This window comes from Prionailurus viverrinus, chromosome X (assembly GCF_022837055.1).
Source record: "Prionailurus viverrinus isolate Anna chromosome X, UM_Priviv_1.0, whole genome shotgun sequence".
Taxonomy (NCBI): domain Eukaryota; kingdom Metazoa; phylum Chordata; class Mammalia; order Carnivora; family Felidae; genus Prionailurus; species Prionailurus viverrinus.
The window spans coordinates 23,284,295-23,303,826 of NC_062579.1; the positions used below are offsets into that span (position 1 = coordinate 23,284,295).

General features: G+C 41.3%; 1 protein-coding gene and 2 pseudogenes across 8 annotated transcripts in view; 1 reads left to right on the plus strand and 2 right to left on the minus strand.

Moving 5' to 3' along the window:
- Positions 1-19,532, minus strand: part of TAB3 (TGF-beta activated kinase 1 (MAP3K7) binding protein 3) — an 88,770-nt gene that overhangs the window by 53,305 nt on the left and 15,933 nt on the right. For 7 of the 8 annotated variants that reach the window (XR_007148884.1, XM_047843509.1, XM_047843503.1 and 4 more), the window contains exon 2: positions 4,902-5,012. The gene's annotated coding sequence lies outside the window, so the exon portion shown is untranslated. Of the gene's footprint in view, positions 1-4,901; positions 5,013-13,604; positions 13,621-19,532 lie in introns of those variants that run through there. The other variant, XM_047843504.1, reaches the window with a different exon arrangement.
- LOC125157168 (B-cell CLL/lymphoma 7 protein family member C-like) lies at positions 1,520-2,235 on the minus strand (annotated as a pseudogene).
- LOC125156935 (PAT complex subunit Asterix-like) lies at positions 3,886-6,354 on the plus strand (annotated as a pseudogene).

A 19,532-nucleotide genomic window follows, 5' to 3' on the forward strand; every position in this document is an offset into this window, starting at 1 on the left:
GCTCTCTCTCCCTCACCACAAATAAACTTTAAACAATTTTTTTTAATGTGGACTATAATACAAACTATTTCTGTTCCCCAAAGGGCAGTTTATACAAAGAAGAGTAATCTTACAGGCTTCTTTTGACAGATGAGCATTCTCTCTCCCCATCATTCAGAAACTACAGTAGTCCCCTCTCACACATGGTTTCATTTCCTGCGGTTTCAGCTACCCATGGTCAACTGCAGTCCAGAAGCAGATGATTCACCTTCCAACTTACCATGAGAAGGTCAACAGCAGCCTAACACTATGTCACAACGTCTACGCCTTTCATCTCACCATAACTCATCACGTAGGCATTTAATCATCTCACATCATCACAAAAATAGGGATGAATACAATCAAATATTTTAAGATGCCACATTCACATAACTTTTATTATGGTACATTGTCATAAATGTTCTCATTTATTATAGCTAATCTCTTCCTGTGTCTACTTCATAAACTTTATCATAGACATGTACAGAAAAAACCATAATTTACATAGAGTTCGGTACTATCCATGGTTTCAAGCATCCATTGGGGGACTTGGAACATGCTCCCTGTGGATAAAAGGGGGGCTACTGTATCTTCATCCCAGTAAACCTGATAATCCAACGTTAACTTTACCATTTGGGGGTAAACACTGGGTTCTATAAGAGGTATCATGGATACAAGTCTCTACTTAATCTCCTGACTGAACCTCATTTTATGACCACAGGAGAGCTAAAATAACACACCCTGTTTATACTGTATATTTTTAGAACTTAACCATATTCTTCTGGGGCACCTGGGTGGCTCAGTGGGTTAAGTATCCGACTTCAGCTCAGGTCATGATCTCATGGTTCGTGGGTTCGAGCCCCATGTCGGGCTCTGTGCTGACAGCTCAGAGCCTGATGCCTGCCTCGGATTCTGTGTCTCCCTCTCTCTCTGACCCTCACCCACTCGTGCTCTGTCTCTCAAAAAAAAAAAATTAATGTAACCACATTCTTCTTGTTTTTTAATTTCTCAATTCCTTTATCTTAAACATTACCCGAAAAATGAACTTCAAGTAGGAGCAGAAATCCCAGGCACCTACATGAATGCTGCTTCTTCCATATGTAATGGCTTTTTCAAACCTGATAGAACACAAAATCCACCCCACATTCACGTGAACTTTCTCAACCTTAATCACCATAGCTCTCTCCCCTTCCTAAATGCCCAACAAGTTCAGTGTGCATCACCCCTATCTGCACCTGAAATAATGTGTGTTAACTTTTCATTGTCCTGTAAGGTTCAGCACTGTAAATCTTGAGAAGAAAAATCAAACATGCTCTTTTAGTTACAGTGCCTTATGCACACTAAATAGTGTAAATGATTAAATACAGGATTTTAAATTAATTGGAAATCTAATTTGCTCTGGTTGAGGTGTTTTAAATTTTTTGTTTTCGGTTTTTTAAACAAAGAGGTCTTTATTTGTAAAAAGCCAAAGGGCTCCTGGTCGATAGGACAGGCCAGCTTCTCAGGGCTTGGGGGAATTTGGGCAGATGTGCTTGGGGTAGGGGATGCCCTGTGAGTGTCTGTGTCACCCAGGGCTGCCCTGGGGACAGGTGGCACTGACTCAAAGACAGGGTAAGCTGGCGGGGGGGGGGGGGGGGGGTTGTTCAGACTCTAGCAATTCTGGAACAGGGTAAGCTGAGGGGGCAGTGCTCAGCCTCTAGCAATTCTCCAACAGGATCCTCCTTGGTCAGCAATGGGAATGCATGGGTGCCGCCTGCAGTTAGGCCCCTAGCATCTGTCTCTTGGCACAGCCATGGGGGCTGAGCATGCTCTGGGGCCGCTTCAAGTGGTGGGGCAGGAGCCACGGGGAGGCTGGGCTGGTGGGTGTCCCATGGGCTGGACTCAGTGCCCTTTTGCAGGGAGGTCTCTGAATGGAAACTGTGGTTACTGTTTTCATCACTGAGACCCAGCAGGATGAGGGGGCCACCCTAAGGGACTGGCGCCCCTACCCCGCCACTCCAGGGCTCAGAATCTCTCTGTCCCCACCGCCTGCCCTCTGTCGCTCCCCCTCCTGGAGATCCACCACTGGCACCAAACTTGAAGATACAAAGGGAAGTGTGGCCTACAGTTGACCCAGCACTCCTCCCATCTCCAGACTTTCTCCACGGTCACCATCACCTTCGTGAGGTCATCCTTGGCCCAGCTCCAGGTCTTAGCCCGCAGGGTCCCACCAGCCATGCTGGTGGGGCTTGGAGCGGAGACCGAGGCCGCAGCTGGGCCGCCTCCCGTCCCACGGGCTTGGGCTCAGGGCCAGAGCCAGGTGCCGCTCTCTTGGCCTGCCGGCCCTCCCTCCAAGGTCTTTAGTCTCAAATAACATTATTTAAAAAGAGAGACAGGACAAGTGACTAGTAACACATGCCAGAGGCAGATCATCTCCACATTTTGTAACTTAAACAGATTACTTAGCACACTTTTTCAAAAGGTAGGTTGTGGCCTATTAGTGAAACGTATAATACATTTATTGGGTGATGGTAAGTATGAAAGAAAAAAAAAAGTCACAGAAAACAGCAGAGTGCTTGATACACAGTAATGGTAAATCTGGATTCAAAAGTCTTGTATGAGGTGTAGGTATGTATTATTAGATCATGATTAAAATGTGTTGTGTTGTTTTCCTCCCCCCCACCCCCACTGTGGGTTGTTATGAGAAATACTTAGAACATGGTGAGGTATTCTAGGCTACGTAAAAAAACAACAAACATTTACTACCTTTCTATTTTACTTTTATCTCAACAGATGACGATTTTCTTAATGTTTTAAAGGTTTATTTTGAGAGCACATGCACACACCAGCGGGGTAGAGCAGAGAGGGAGAGAGAGAAGAGATGGCAGCAACTCGGCGTGGAGTTGAGACACGTGTGCATATGAAAGCTGAAACAACTCTTGATGTTACTAATTTCTGTGTGACTTTGTCTTTCTCAAATGCAGCCTCAATGGGTTCTGTGTGGCTCCCTCACGTACTACTGGAGGGTTCCTGCCTCCTAAAAAGATTTTTAAAAGGTGAGCCCGGGCGGCTCAGTCGGTTACACGTCCGACTCTTGATCTCAGCTCGGGTTCATGGGATTGAGCCCCTTCTTGGCCCTGTGTTGACAGAGGCGAGCCTGCTCGGGATGCATTCTCTTTCTCTCTCCCCCTCCCACCCCCAGCCCCTTCCTTGCAAAAGCACGCACACACTCTCTCTCAAAATCAATAAATAAACATAAAAAAAAAAAGATTAAAAAAAGTAATCAGTTTCCTGGGGCGCCTGGGTGGTAAGTCGGTTGAGTGTCCGAATTTGGCTCAGGTCATGATCTAGCCCTTCCCGAGTGTGAGCCCTGAGTCAGGCTCTGTGCTGACAGCTCGAAGCCTGGAACCTGTTTCAGGTTCTGTGATTCCTTTGCACTTTCTGCCCCTCCCCCACTCGTGCTGTATCTCTCTCTCTCTCTCAAAAATAAACAAACATTAAAAAAAAAAAAAAAAAAAAAAGTAACCCGTTCCCTAAACTCAGAAATTCAAGATCACAAACCGTGGGAACTTCATACTGGAAGGGTATGAAAGATGAACAAAAATATCGTTTATAATCATTTCTTTAACAATGTCAAACCTGATGATCCTCCCGAATCCATTGTTCATTCATTTAACAAGATCTGAGCAGTCAGGTTAGAGGTACAAAAGACTGATACCCTCAAAGAAACACAGTGACAGTTATAGGAGAGGGGTTAAGTCATATAAAGAAACAAGGTAAGACAAGGAAAAAGCTTCATGGAAGAGATGACATTTAAACTAGGCTGCAAAGAATAGGATTTTTTTTGAAATAAAAACAAGAGAAATATAAAGTTGGAAGGAACTCTAGATGTCGCGTAACCCAGTGGTTCCCAACTGGGGATGCTTTTGCCCCAAAAGGCACATTTGGAAATGTGCGGAGACAATTTAAGTTGTCCTACTGGGGAGGGACGCTTCTGGCATTTTGTAGGCAGAAGCCAAGGATACTGCTCACCATCCTACAGGCCACAGACAGCTCCCGACAACAAATTACCTGGCCTCAAACGTCAATAGTGCCAAAGGTAAGAAACCCTGAATCCAGCCTCAGTAAAATGTCCTTGTTTTACAGAAGATGACTGAAAGCTGCAGGGATCTTAAAAACTTGCTAAAAAGCTAAAATCACACAACCGGCCTCACAACATCTTGGCCGGCGCTTAATTCACACACACAGCCACACACGTTATTATACTAGGAAAGAGATGTTTTGTAAGAGTGGCAAAGTTTCTGTCATGTGGAAAAACTAGGTGGAAATCAAAGCTGATATTATTATTCAGTCTTTCTTGAAACGGACCTACCAGTGGCTCAAAGAACTACAAAACCATATAAAAAATTATACCCGTACATGTTCATTATACAAGATTTATCACCTCCACAACTCTGTTATTGAGCATGGACCGAAAAGAACAATTACCACAAAAGCTAGGCAGGTGGAAGATGGGCATGTGCACACAGCACACTCAATTACTCCGCAGGGCAGGTCTTTGAAACTCCACCAGCTCCAGCCACAGTCACCGAGGGTCTGGGACCTGGGTGGGATTTGCCCCTTTAGTTCAAAACCATATGCTAAGTTACCCTTCCCTTTGCTGATGAGCTTTCTAGTAACAAATTACATGTACAAAGACCTTCTCAGGGGTTGATTTTGGGCCCAAATCCAAACACGTCAAGTTTCCCGGCCATCATTTATTTTTCCATCCTTGCTCTTCCATGCCCAAAGGGGTGAGAGGGAGGGCATGGGGTAAATACGTGTTAACAGCAGTACAGATTAGATTTCGGAACGGTTTTTGGCCCTAGTAACTACCGAAATGAAGATATATATACACTCCTTACCTCTCATTTTTCGATTGCTGAAACTTCAACGAAGATGCCTTGTCCAGTTTGACACACAACAATTCACGGTGAAACGCTTGAGAAAAGGCTGCAGACACTGCCCTGAAAAAACTGAAGACCAAAGAGGTTTCAATTGTAAAAGGTTTAAAGACAGCCTGAGCAAATGATAGATAAATCAAAGGTCACGAAACAGAAAGCAGTGTTTGTACTCCTTTACTGCCTGAAATTTCAGGGAATACATTTACATTCAATCAATACCAACAGAAAGTTCACGTGACTGCATCAGTCACCCTGCCCCTCTTCCCACTAAGTTACGTCTAGTGCCTAAGGGAGAGCCAGCAACAGCAGGGAGGACAGCCACAGCTCCTCTGAGGTTTCCGTCTTCACAGAAAGCTAGTGAGGCTGGGGGACGCCTGGGGAGCTCAGGCACTTAAGCGGCTGGCTCTTGGTTACAACTCAGGTCATGATCTCACAGTTCATGATTTCGAGCCCTGCATCAGGCCCTGTGCTGACAGCGAGGAGTCTGCTTGGGATTCTCTCTCTCTCCCTCTCTCTCTCTCTCTCTCTCTCTCCTTCTCCCTCTCTCACTCACTCACTCAAAACAAATCACCTTAAATTTAAAAAATTTAAAATTTTTTTAAAAAGCAAACAACAGGAACTTTACTTGCATCCCCGGCAAACTATCGGGGGTCCCTGCAGCTCCCCATTTATACTAGTCATTAAAATGTAATGAGTTTCAGGCTCTTTAAGAGCCAGAGGTCTTAAAATTTAAATGACTCCATACTGAATCTAATTTACTCTCTGGTAAAGTAAAGGCATTTTTTAAATTTCCAAAGCCCCAAAGGAGCACCACACCCACACTGCAAAGCCCAACAGCAAAGGGGGTATATGGCTTTTTGTCACCTGCTCTATCTTCTCAATAGAATTCAAAATGCTCACTGAAGACTGGGAGGCCCTTCCCATAACCCAACTCACAAAATCACACATCATTCAAAAATACAGAAAAGAAAGTATTTGATCATAAGCCTCAGTGAAATAATAAATAGTCTTAGATACAGAGGAAACAATACATACCGATCAATAATTACTTTAAATGTAAATGGACTAAAGCTCCAATAAAAAGATACAGGGTGGGTATCTACTAACAGTATGCTGGACCCACAGGGGCTGAACAAAGTGCCGAGGTACAAGCCCCCACAGAGCCAGTGTAACCTGGCCTTGGACGACCTGACGCCGGCCTACATGAACCTGTTCGGCATTATCTTCAGCACGTGCAGCCTCGTGCCCAAGGTGCAGTGGTACGCCTGGGTCACCGTCTTCTGCCCGTTCATCGGCATGGCCAACGCCTAGAGCTCTGAAGACAGTGCACGGATGATGAGCAGCCATGCTGTCCATCTCTGCCACGGTGATGTCCTATCTGCAGAACCCTCAGCCCATGACGCTCCCCCGGTGACGTCAGCAAAGGACTACTCTAGCCACCTTCCCCCAGGCCCGGCCCCCTGGCTGCTCAGCTTGCTACGTCACCTGCTGTCCTGGGTTTCCCTGAATGAGAAAGTCTCAGGGTCCACACCTGCATGGAGGGAACCTGACCCTTTCCCTGGGGTTCCACTTCAGCTGGGCAAAGAATACCCTAGGCCTGCCGTTCCTGCCTACCTTCCCCAACCTGCCTGCCAGTGAGGGAGATGCTATCCATGTTTCTAAGTGCATCCACTTGTGGTTTTTTTGTTGTTGAAAACAGTGAATGATCAAGTTCTGCATTCTGGCAAAAGAAAAAAAAAAGATATAGGGTAACTTGAATAAAAAAAAAACCAACAAGACCAGAAGCACCTGAGCGGCTTAGTCAGCTGAACCTCCGACTTCAGCTCAGGCCATGATCTCACATTTCATGAGTTTAAGCTCCACATCAGGCTCTCTGCTGTCAGTGCAGAGCTCCCTTTGGATCCTCTGTCCCTGGCTCTCTCTGCCCCTCCCCCCACTCATTGTCTCTCTCTCTCTCTCTCTCTCTCTCTCTCTCTCTCTCTCTCTCCCACCCCCCCCCCTCAAAAATAAATAAAACGTGTTTAAAAAATAAAGCAAAGAACAAGACCATCCACATATGGTCTTACAAGAGACTAACTTCAGAACTAAAGGCACATGCAGAATAAAAGTGAAAGAATGGAAAAGCATCTATCATACAAATAGAAGTGAAAAGAAGAGCCAGGGTAGCAATACTTATACCAGACAAAACAGATTTTAAAACAAAGACTGTAGCAAAAGACAAAGAAAGACACTACATAAAGATAAAGGGAACAATACAAGATGATATAACAATTGTACATATCTATGCACCCAACACAGAAACACCAAAATACGTAAACCAATTATTAACAGACACAAAAGTAGAAACTAATAGTAATACAATAACAGTGGGGGAGTTTAATACCCACATGCATCAATGGACAGATCATTCAGACAGAAAATTAAAAGGAGAGTGGCTTTAAATGACACATTAAACCAGATGGACCTAACAGATATACAGAACATTCTATCCAAAAACAATGAAATACACAGTCTTTTCAAGTGCACACGGAACGTTTTCCAGAATAAATCACGTTAGGCCATAAAACAAGTCTTAGTAAATTCAAGAAAAGTGAAAACACATCAACTATCTCTTCTGACCAAAATAATATGAAACCAGAAATCAATTACAAGAAAAAATCTGGAACAAAACACCAGTACATCTCTGCCCCTCACTCAGTTGCACCCTCTCTCAAGAGCAAAAAGATGCAAAAATCCTTAACAAAGTATGAGCAAACCAAGGTCAACATTACACTAAAAAAAAAAAAAAAAATCATATTCCAGGAATGCAAGGATGGTACAATATTCACAATTTAATGTGATACATCACAGTATCAAGAGAAAGAATAAAAATCTTTATGATCACGTCAAGAGATACAAAAAAAAAAGCATGTGACAGAGTACAACATCCATTCACAATACAACTCCCAACAAAGTAGGTTTAAAGAGAACATACCTCAGCATAATAAAGACCGTATATGAAAAGCCCACAACAGGGGCGCCTGGGTGGCGCAGTCGGTTAAGCGTCCGACTTCAGCCAGGTCACGATCTCGCGGTCCGGGAGTTCGAGCCCCGCGTCAGGCTCTGGGCTGATGGCTCGGAGCCTGGAGCCTGTTTCTGATTCTGGGTCTCCCTCTCTCTCTGCCCCTCCCCCGTTCATGCTCTGTCTCTCTCTGTCCCAAAAATAAATAAAAAACATTGAAAAAAAAAATTTAAAAAAAAAAAAAAAAAAAAAAAGAAAAGCCCACAACAGCATAGTGAGTGGTAAAAAAAGTGAGAGCTTTTCCTCTAAAATCAGAAATAAGACAAGGATGTCCATACTGAACACTTTTGCTCAACATAGAACTGGAAGCCCTAGTCAGAGCAACCAGACAAGAAAAAAAAAAAAAAAAAAAAGGCAACAAATTGGTAGGGAAGAAGTAAAACTCACGATTTGCAGATGACATAGTGCTATATAGAGAAAACCCTAAAGACTCCACCAAAAAAAAATAGAATTGATAAACGAACTTAATAAACTGCAGTCTGTTAAGTACACAGAAATCTGTGGCATTTCTCTACACTAATAATAAAGTAGCAGAAAGAGAAATTAATAAAACAATTCCATTAACAATTGCATCAGAGAGAATAAAATACCTAGGAACAAACCTAACCAAGAAGGTGAAAAATCTGTACTCTGAACACTCTAAAACACCGATGAAAGAAACTCAAGATGACACAAATGGAAGGATACTTCATGCTCATGGATTATTAGCTCATGGATTATTAGCATTGCTAAAATATCCATACTACCCAAAGGGTTCTCCACATTCAATGCAATCCCTATGAAAATACCAAGAGCATTTTTCACAAAACTCGAATACTACTAAAATCTATATGGAACCACAAAAGACCTTGAATAGCCAAAACAATCTTGAGAAAGAACAAAGCTGGAGGTATTACAATCCCAGATTTCAAGATATATTATAAAGATGTAGTAATCAAAACAGTATGGTACTGGTACAAAAAGAGACACTAAAAAAAAAATCAAAGTAGATCAAAATCAAAATAGATCAAAGAAACAGAGAGCACAGAAATAAATCCACACTTAAAAAGCCAATTAATGTATGAGAAAGGAGACAAGGGAGGCTATATGATGGGGAAAGGACAGTCTCTTCAATTAAACAGTACTGGGAAAACTGGACAGCTACATGTAAAACAGTGACACTGGACCTCTTTCTTACACCATACACCAAAATAAATTCAAAAGGGATTAAAGACCAAAGTGTGAGACCTGAAAATATAAAACTCCTAGAAGAAAACATAGGCAGTAATTTCTTTGGCATCAGCCTTAGCAATATGTTTCTAGATATGTCTCTCAGACAAGGGAAACAAAAGCAAAACTAAACTACCGGGACTACACCAAAATGAAAAGCTCTTGCCAAAAAAGAAAAGCATCAACAAAATGAAAAGGCAACCTACTGAATGGAAAAAGTTATCTGCAAATGATATTAACTGATAAGGGGCTAATATCCAAAATACATAAAGAACTAAAACTGAACACCAAAAAAACCATCTGAGGGGCACCTGGATGGCTCAAACATCCGACTTCGGCTCAGGTCATGATCTCGCGGTTCGTGAGTTCGAGCCCCACATTGGGCTCTGTGCTCACAGCTCAGAGCCTGGAGCCTATTTCGGAATCTGTAACTCCCTCTCCCTCTGCCCCTCCCCCGCTCATGCTCTGTCTCTCAAAAAACAAACGTTAAAAAAAATAATAATCCGATTAAAAAATGGGCAGAAGACCTAAATGGACATTTTTCCAAAGATGACATACAAATGGCCAACAGACACATGAAAAGATGCTCAATTATCAGGGAAATGCAAATCAAAATAACAGTGAGATACCATTTCACACCTACCAGAAAGGCTATTATCAAAAAGACAAGGGGTGCCTGGGTGGATTCATCAGTTAAGCATCTGACTCTGGATTTCAGGTCAGTCAGGTCATGACCTCATGGTGGTGAGATCAAGCTTCACATCAGGATCCGGGCTGATGTGGAGCCTGGTTAAGATTCTCAGTCTCCCTCTCCCTCTGCCCCTCCCTTGCTAAAGAGCGCAGGTGCTCTCAAAAAGAGAGAGAGAGAGAGACAGACAGACAGACAAGAAATAACAAAAGCTGGCAAGGATGTGGAGAAAAGGGAAACTTCATGAACTGTTGGTGGAAATGTAAACAGGCATAGCCACTGTGGAAAACGGTATGGAGTCTCCCCCCAAAAATTAAAACTAAAAATAGTATACAATACAGTAATTCCACTACCAGGCACTTACCCAAAGAAAATTGAAAACACTAATCCAAAAAGATATGCACCCTTATGTTTACTGCAGCATGATTTATAATAGCCAAGATATGGAAGCAACCCAAGTGTCCATCCAGAGATGAATGAATGGAGAAGATATGGTATATATGGTATGTATGTATGTATGTATGTTGTGTGTGTGTGTGTGTGGAATACTACTCAAACATAAAAAAAAAAAAAAAAAGGTATCCTACCATTTGAGACAACATGGATGGGGACCTAGAAGGTATTTTACTAAGTGAAATAAGTCCAAGAAAGACAAATACCATAGGATTTCACTTACATATGGAATCTAAAAAGCAAAACAAACAATAAAGCACTCTTAAAGAGAACAAACTGCTGGCTGCCACAAGGGAGGTGGGTGGGGAAATGGGTGAAACAAAGGGGATTAAGATGTGCAATCTTCTGGGGCGCCTGGGTGGCGCAGTCGGTTAAGCGTCCGACTTCAGCCAGGTCACGATCTCGCGGTCCGGGAGTTCGAGCCCCGCGTCAGGCTCTGGGCTGATCGCTCAGAGCCTGGAGCCTGTTTCCGATTCTGTGTCTCCCTCTCTCTCTGCCCCTCCCCCGTTCATGCTCTGTCTCTCTCTGTCCCAAAAATAAATAAACGTTGAAAAAAAAAAAAAAATAAATAAAAAAAAAAAAAAAAAAAAGATGTGCAATCTTCTAATTGTAAAACAAATAAATCACTGAAATGAAAAGTAATGCAGGGAATAGAACCAGTACTATTGGGATAATGTTCTTTGGTGACAGATGGTGACTATACTTGCAGTGAGCACAGAGTAACGTACAGAATTGCTCAATGTTATACACCTGAAACTAACATAATGTTATACACTAACTAAACTTCATTTTAAAAAAGGAGAAGAAAACAGTCTTCAGTTCCCCAACAGGCAATATTAACAACTCAAGAACTGACTAGATATTGCAGGTTAACCAAGGAGCCCTAGTGAATGAGGGAAAAATTCTCCCAGAGAAAGATTTCAGCTCATAATGGCAGAAGCGAGCAAATTCGCACAATCACAATTTTGTAACTTTTTTTATTTTTAAGTAAACTCTAGCCCCAATGTGGGACTCGAATTCACGACCCCACGATCAAAAGTCTCATGCTCAACCAGCCAGGCACCCCTCACTTTTGAAAATTTTAATTAAATAATCCTTGCAATGGTAATCGGTAGATGGTAAAAGAATTAGGTAAAAAGTGGGGCTTCATGAAGGGATCAGGAGGTTATCACCGGAGCCCTCTGACAAATCAAACTATACAAAAACACTTGTTAGGGAACTGGGGAAACTTGAACATGGACTAAGTATGGTATGAGCTATTAAGAAATCATTATTGGGGCACCTGGCTGGCTCAGTCGGCTGAGCATCTATCTGACTTGGTGTCAGCTCGGGTCCTGTTCTCACAGATCCTGGGATAGAGCCCCGAGTCAGGCTATGCAGTAACAGGCGAGCCAGCTTGGGATTCTCTCTCTTTCTCTCTCTCTGCCCCTCTCCCACTCAGGAGTGCATGCAGGTGCAAGCTCTCTCTTTCAAAATAAGTAGTTAAAAACAAAAAAGACATCCTTATCAGGTGTGTTGTGTATGCTACTGCACTGCAGTAATACAGAACAACGTGTCGTTTTATAGACATATTTTGGAATAAAACAATGTCTCGGATGTGGTATAAATTCTCAGCGAAAGAGACATTTGGAAATGTTCACAAATAAAAAAGTAAAAATAAAAGCACTTAACTAATAGTCACTACAGAGTCCTTTAAGGAGAAAACATCAATGAACTCAAATTAATATTTAAAAGATCATTTTCATTATTTAGTAAAGAGATTGTAGAATAAGAAGCTAGAGATATAAAACTAATGCAAGGGTTCTTAAGGCAGTCCTGAGATAAAACCCTTAAAAAGCCAACACCATTATATTTAAGTATCAATTTAATAATCCTGTTAGTAATTATAATTATCAATATTAACATTTATAATTGATTATAATATTAAACGTGTTAATTTAAGCACTTATTGAATTATTATATGCAAGGTTCTGCAATAAGCAATGAAGCAAGATTATGGCACCCATGCCCTGTTTTAAAGCTTCCACTTGCGCTGCTAAAAAAATAACATACTCCATACCCCGGCTGAGGTAAAGCAAGTTTACTGAAGAAAAATAACCAAAGCAGAGGAGAGAAAAGATACAGGATTTAAAAAAGAAAAGGAAAGAATGCCAATACTCTGATGAGGATATTCAAGAGATAACAGCACCGGTAGCAGTTCTATCAACAGTTTAAAGCACGACAGGTTTGTCAGTGGGACAAGAGGGGACACTAATGAATGAACTTCCGAGAAAAGAATCCTCAGGGATTAAAAGTAACTAGTTCTTGGAAGAAAATGGAGTAATACTGAATGTGAGGAGGCCACATCCTCATACCCTGAAATCCGTAGGAACTGAACACCATACTGACTGACTACTCCCAGTAAACAAGGGCATTTGACCTTCACAGACCTACGTAACTGTTCAAAGTTACCGTAACAAGGACACGGCATGTGGAACGTAAGCACCATGTAGAAGCAGAAGCACCGCCATGTTTCTGGTGACGCACTGACTGCAAAACGGGTCCAAGGCAGAAAAGCTTTTTGTTCTCCCAAAGATTCAGATGATCAGAGCAAACAAGATTTGGGCTAGGATCTTCATCGAGGGTGATTACAGAAGGAAAAGAAGCCTTACAGAAGATACCCAGTAAGGGAGTTAGAGGGTTTCAGTTTAGCCATATGAATGACAAGAATGGCAAATGTATTGGAAAGAAAAGAGGTATCTTTTTTACAACTGGAAAAACGGAGGCACGTCTAAAGACAGGGGAAAGAGACTGATGGTACACGTGATGAAAAAGGACTAGTGACAAAGCAAGCTTTCCAAAAGGACAGAGGAGGTGGCCAATTCCAGAGCCAGTGGAATCATGAACTAGAAATGGGGGGGGGGGGGGTTACTGAGGATGGGATATGAAGGAGTAATCTCCCCATTGTCCCAATCTTTAGGACATGAGTGACGAAGTCACTGTATCATTTACTTTACAGGAAGAAGAAAGCAAAACATGACAAAACTGGGACATCAGTGAGTATGCACAGGCAAGTGTTAACTGGTCACAAGAGGTAAAAAATGCCCAAGTGGTCCCAGACAAAGAACATATGCCATTAGCCAGGTGTGAGGCCACAACAAGTCACTTAACTTCCCTTAGGCTTTGTTTCCTATTTTTTTGCTTCAAACTGCCTAACCATCGCACCTCACAAGACTCCTGTGGAAATTACACAAAGAAGGAAAATGGTTCTCACCTGTAAAGAACCACATTCGTTCCCAAGGCTGTCTGAGAGCTCTCACAGGACAGCAAAGAGGAATCTCAGCAGAAATATATCCGTGTTTCCTATTTCAAAAGGACAGATATGTATTATACCTACAAACAGGTCAACTATGACAGATGTAATGATGGTACGAGCACGGCTGGGAAAGCTTTCTTTCACGTGACAGAGAGAATTAGCTGATACTGTGCCACCCAACAGCCATTAAGAGAGATTTCATGTTCCAAGAGTAACTCCAGACACTATTTTTTTTTTAATATTTATTTTGAGGGGCACCTGGGTGGCTCAGTCGGTTAAGCGGCCGACTTCGGCTCAGGTCACGATCTCACACCTCGAAGGCCCCTGAGTTTGAGCCCCATGTCAGGTTCCGTGCTGACAGCTCGGGGCCCGGAGCCTGCTTCCGATTCTGTGTCTCCCTCTCTCTCTGCCCCTCCTCTGCTCACGCTCTGTCTCTCTCTCAAAGTAAATATATATATTTTTAATGTTTATTTATTTTTCAGAGAGAGAAAGGAAAGACAGAGCGCGAACAGGGGAGGGGCAGAGAGAGAGGGAGACAAAGCCTCGGAAGTAGGCTCCAGGCTCTGAGCTGTCAGCTCACCGCCCGACGTGGGGCTCAAACTCACGAACCGTGAGACCGTGACCTGAGCCGAAATCGGACACTCAACCTACCGCGTCACCCAGGCGCCCCCCTCCAGACACTATTTTTAGCTGAAACTTAAAATACAACAAATCTGTCCATTGTCAGGATCTAGAAACTGCCTAAGGTTGAAGGGACTTAAAATGCTGCTGAGTATTGTTATAATTTTATTTAGATTTATACACACGCATAGACACAGAATATAAACTTTTAACACAAATCTACAAAACTAGCCAAGTGAGTAAAATTCCGTAAAACGAAACTTAAAGAGAACTAGCGGCTGAGTCTGAAGTCTTCGAGAAACACGTCCAAAGCGTACTCTGCCATGAAGAGCCAACAGGACTTCCTCTCTCAGTTACAGCACATTAGGGGATTTGAACCAACCTGCCTGCCGAAGACCTATAAATAGAGCTGCACAAAATGTAAGAAACAACTATCTTAAAGGCCTGAAGAGCCAACAGGACAGTGCTTTCAGATGGATTAGAGGACCAGAAAATTCAGAGAAGTGACCCCAACAATCCAAAAGAAACCAGAAGCTAAACTGCATCGGACAGCCTGACAGGCTTTAAGGGACAAAAGGAAAATCCTCCCTCCAGCTTCAGGTTAGGAACCTGAAGATCAGCACCTTAGAAGTAAGGGTGAACCAGAAATGAGTCAGTCCATACACTGAATGCACTCTGGCTTTGAGTCATCTGGTTGGCCCAGAAAAATCTTGACAGAGATTAGACTAAGTAATCCTGGATTCCCTCAAGCAGATGCCACAAAAATAAATCCTTTCTGGAAGATATCATCCCTGGTCACAAATAATTTGTCAAATAACTCTTCAAATCCAATGCCCAGCATACAATTAAAGACAACAGAGCACTTGAGGAGACAAGAAAGCAGGATCAAAAGCCACAGAAAGAGCAAACAACAAAAAGAGATTCACAGGAACTCCAGATACTGGAATTACCAAACAGAAAAAAATTTTTTTTTCAAACAAAATTTTAAATTACAATTTAATCTCAGTAATCAACTAAAAAACCATAGTAAGTGACATAATCGATTTTTAAAAGAAGCAAAAAGTTACTGAAAAATACAAAAACTAAAATTATGAATTCAAGAAAGAGGTTTAACAGTCAGTGAGAGAGTAAATCAGACAGTGGAGACAGTACCTCAAAGGATAGATTGGTGGGAAAAAAGCTCAGAATGAAGAGAGGGTAAGAAACATGAAGATACAGTAGAAGGTCCACCACACAACACAGTTAACTGGAATCCAGAAGAGGTAGTATGGGGCGCAAGCAATATATAGCTAAAATTTTCCAATAATGATGAATAATGTCAAACCACAAACTTAAGATTCTCGATGAATTCCTAGCAGACAATCAACAAAGAAACACTTAAAACTGTCCTGTGGGGTGGGGTGGGGGGAATTACTTTCTTTCGTTTTTTTTTTTTTTTTTTTAATGTTTATTTTTCAGAGAGAGAGAGAGAGAGAGAGAGAGAGAGAGAGAGAGAGAGAGCGCGCGCATGCGAGCAGCGGAGGGGCAGAACAAGAGAGGGACACAATCCGAAGCAGGCTCCAGGCTCTGAGCTGTCAGTACATAGCCCAATGCGGGGCTCAAACTCATAAGCCGCGAGATCATGACTGAGCTTAACCAACTGAGCCACCCAGGCACCCCAAGACAGCTTAGTTTGCAACAATATAAATCAAAGCTAATAAAACAATCTCTAAGGAGCAGAAAGAAAAACTGCCAACCTAGTATTCCAGTGCAGAGAAAATATCCACCAAAAATGGAAATGAAGGGGCTCCTAGGTGGCTCAGTCCGTTGTGTTCAACTCTTGATTTCGGCTCCAGTCATGATCTCACAGTGTGTGGGTTCCAGCCCTGCATCAGGCCCTGTGCTGACTGTGCAGAGCCTGGTGGGGATTCTTGATCTTTCTCTCTCTGCACCACCCCGCCCCCCATCAAAACAAATAAACACTAAAGAAATGGAAATGAAGTATATTCTCAAATAAAAACAAAGTTCACTTCCAGCAAACCCCACTCAGAAATCACAAAGCAAAAGAAAACCGATCCAAATTGGAAGCTCAGAGATGCAGAAAAGAATGAAGAACCATGCAAGTGTTAAGGAAATGGGTTTAAAATCTAATGGAACACTGTATAAAATACTGTCTTGTGGAGTTTAAAATGCATATAGAAACTTAACTCCAAACTCATTATGTATATTAAATATGTATGCCTTTTGTAAAAAAAAATTTACAGAAAATGAAATTACAGGACAAAGCATGTATGTCAGGAGGTGGTTAAATGGAACTAAGGAGTTTTAATGTTCTTGCTTCAACCAAGAGGAAAGTGAAAAGTATCACTTAACACTAGACTTTGATAAATCAAATACACATGCTGTACATGCTGGGGTAATCACAAAAAGAATTAAAATAAATATGTGGTATTTGAACCAATAACGGAAAAACTGATACAAAAATAACAGAAGAAAAAAGAAATACAGAACAGGTAAACTGGAATGTTCAGAAATGCTGGAAGTAATCTCAAAATAACAGTAATCATATTAAATGTGAATCAATTAAATGTTCAAAAAAAAAAAAGAAAAGAAAGAAAGATTATCAGACTGGATTTAAAAAAATCCCTACAAATAGAGGTTGTTTTCAAGAGAGTCACCTAAAATATAACACAAAAAGATTAAAAGGAAAAGGAAAGAAAAATACATCATGCAAACATGAGCCACAATAAAGATGCAACAGCTAAATTAGTTTCAGACACCAAAGAGACATCAAAGAAAAAGCATCCCTATAGTTAAAAGAGTCACTTCAAAAATGATAAAATGTTGGGGCGCCTGGGTGGCTCAGTCGGTTAAGCGTCCGACTTCAGCTCAGGTCATGATCTCGCAGTCGGTGAGTTTGAGCCCCGCGTTGGGCTCTGGGCTGATGGCTCAGAGCCTGGAGCCTGTTTCAGATTCTGTGTCTCCCTCTCTCTCTGCCCCTCCCCCGTTCATGCTCTGTCTCTCTCTGTCTCAAAAATAAATAAACGTTAAGAAAAAAAAAAAAGAAGTTATCTAAGGAAAATGTGATAAAGCCAGAAACCAATTACAAAATATGGATACTTAGAAAATTCTCATTATTACTAGAATTTAAGAAATATTTTAAAAAAATATTTATTTATTTTGAGAAAGAGAGAGAACGCGTGTGGGGAAGGAGTAGAGAGAGAAGAAAACAGAATTGTAAGCAGGCTCTGTGCTGACAGCACAGAACCCAACAGAGGGCTCGATCTCACAAACTGTGAAATCATGACCTGAGCTGAAATCAAGGGTCAGATGCTTAACTGACTGAGCCACCCACACGGCCCAAGAAGTACAGTTTTCAATAACTCGCTGATCAAAGAAGAAACTGCAATGGAAATTAGAAAATGATGTGAAATAATGAAAATATTACCTATCAAAAATTATGGGATTCAGGTAGAGCAATACTTGAACATGAAATGATAGTTTTAAATCCCTGTGTTGGAAATGAGGTTGCGAATTAATACCTAACTACCACTGTTAAGCAGTAAGAAAAGCAAAATAAACCCTAAAGAAGTAAAAGGAAATAGTGTACATAAAAGCAGATATTAACAAAATATAGTGTTTTTTGGGGAAAATTACTATTAATTGCTAAACCTCCCCATGCAAATTATTTTTATTTTATTTTTTTTTTTTTTAATTTTTTTTTTCAACGTTTATTTATTTTTGGGACAGAGAGAGACAGAGCATGAACGGGGGAGGGGCAGAGAGAGAGGGAGACACAGAATCAGAAACAGGCTCCAGGCTCCGAGCCATCAGCCCAGAGCCCGACGCGGGGCTCGAACTCACGGACCGCGAGATCGTGACCTGGCTGAAGTCGGATGCTTAACCGACTGCGCCACCCAGGCGCCCCGCAAATTATTTTTAAAAAGCAGGAAAAGATACACTTACTCAGTAGTAAGAATGAAAAATGCCCGAGAGATGAAAATATACATTTGGACAAAAACTTGTACATGAATGTTCATGACAGCATTATTCATGATGGCCAAAAGTAAAAACCACCCAAATGTCCATCAACTGATGAATGAATAAAATGATATATCCACCCAGTGTACTATTTTCTCGCAATAAAAATATAAAACTGACACATGCTACAATACAGATGAAACTTAGCATTATGCTCAGTGAAAGAAGCTGGTCACAAAGTAGCACATATTTTATGATTCCATTTATATGAAGATATCAGAAGAAACAAATCTATAGGGGGCAAAAAAGATTTGTAATTACCTAGGACTGATGAGGAGGGAAGGGGCTGGGGGATAATAGGGAATGAATGCTAATGTTCTAAAATTGCTTATGATGATGGTGGACAACTGTGTGAATGTATTAAAAACCACTACATTGTACGTTCAAGTCTATTTAAAAAAAAATAAAAAATAAAAAGGAGTTTTATCACTAAGCCATCCGTACACATTAAATGATAAAAGAGTATAACTGTAATGCCAATACATTTGGAACTTCAGCTAAAACAAATTTTAATAAATATGAGATTTACCAAATGGTTATAAGAAGAAATAAAGCCATATTCAGCATCTTTTCCCAACTACAATTGTATGAAACTAGAAACCAACTGCAAGAACAAAAACAGCAAATTCACAAATACTGAAGTAATGTGTCAACAAAGAACTCAAAAGAGAAAAAAAAAATACCATGAGACAGCTATCTACACATTTAATGCAATCCCTACCAAAATTACCACCAGCATTTTTCACAGAGCTAGAACAACCCACCCTAAAATTTGTATGGAATCACAAAAGACCCCAAATTGCCAAAGCAATGTTCAAAAAGCAAAGCAAAGCTAGAGGCATCACAACTCTGGACTTCAAGCTGTATTACACAGCTGTAGTCATCAAGTCAGTATGGTACTGACACAAAACAGACACACAGATCCATGTAACAGAATAGAAAACCCAGAAATGAACCCCCAATTATACAATTAGTCTTCAACAAAACAAGAACGAATACCCAATGGGAATAAGACAGTCTCTTCAACAAATGGTGGTGGGAAAAGTGGACAGCAACAGGCAGAAGAATGAAACTAGACCACTTTCTGACACCATACACAAAAATGAATTCAAAACGGATAAAAAACCTAAACGTGAGACCTGAAACGACAAAAATCCTAGAAAAGAACACAAGCAGTAACTTCTTTGACATCAGCCACAGTTAACTTCTTTCTAGATATGTCTGAGGAAGGGAAACAAAAGCCAA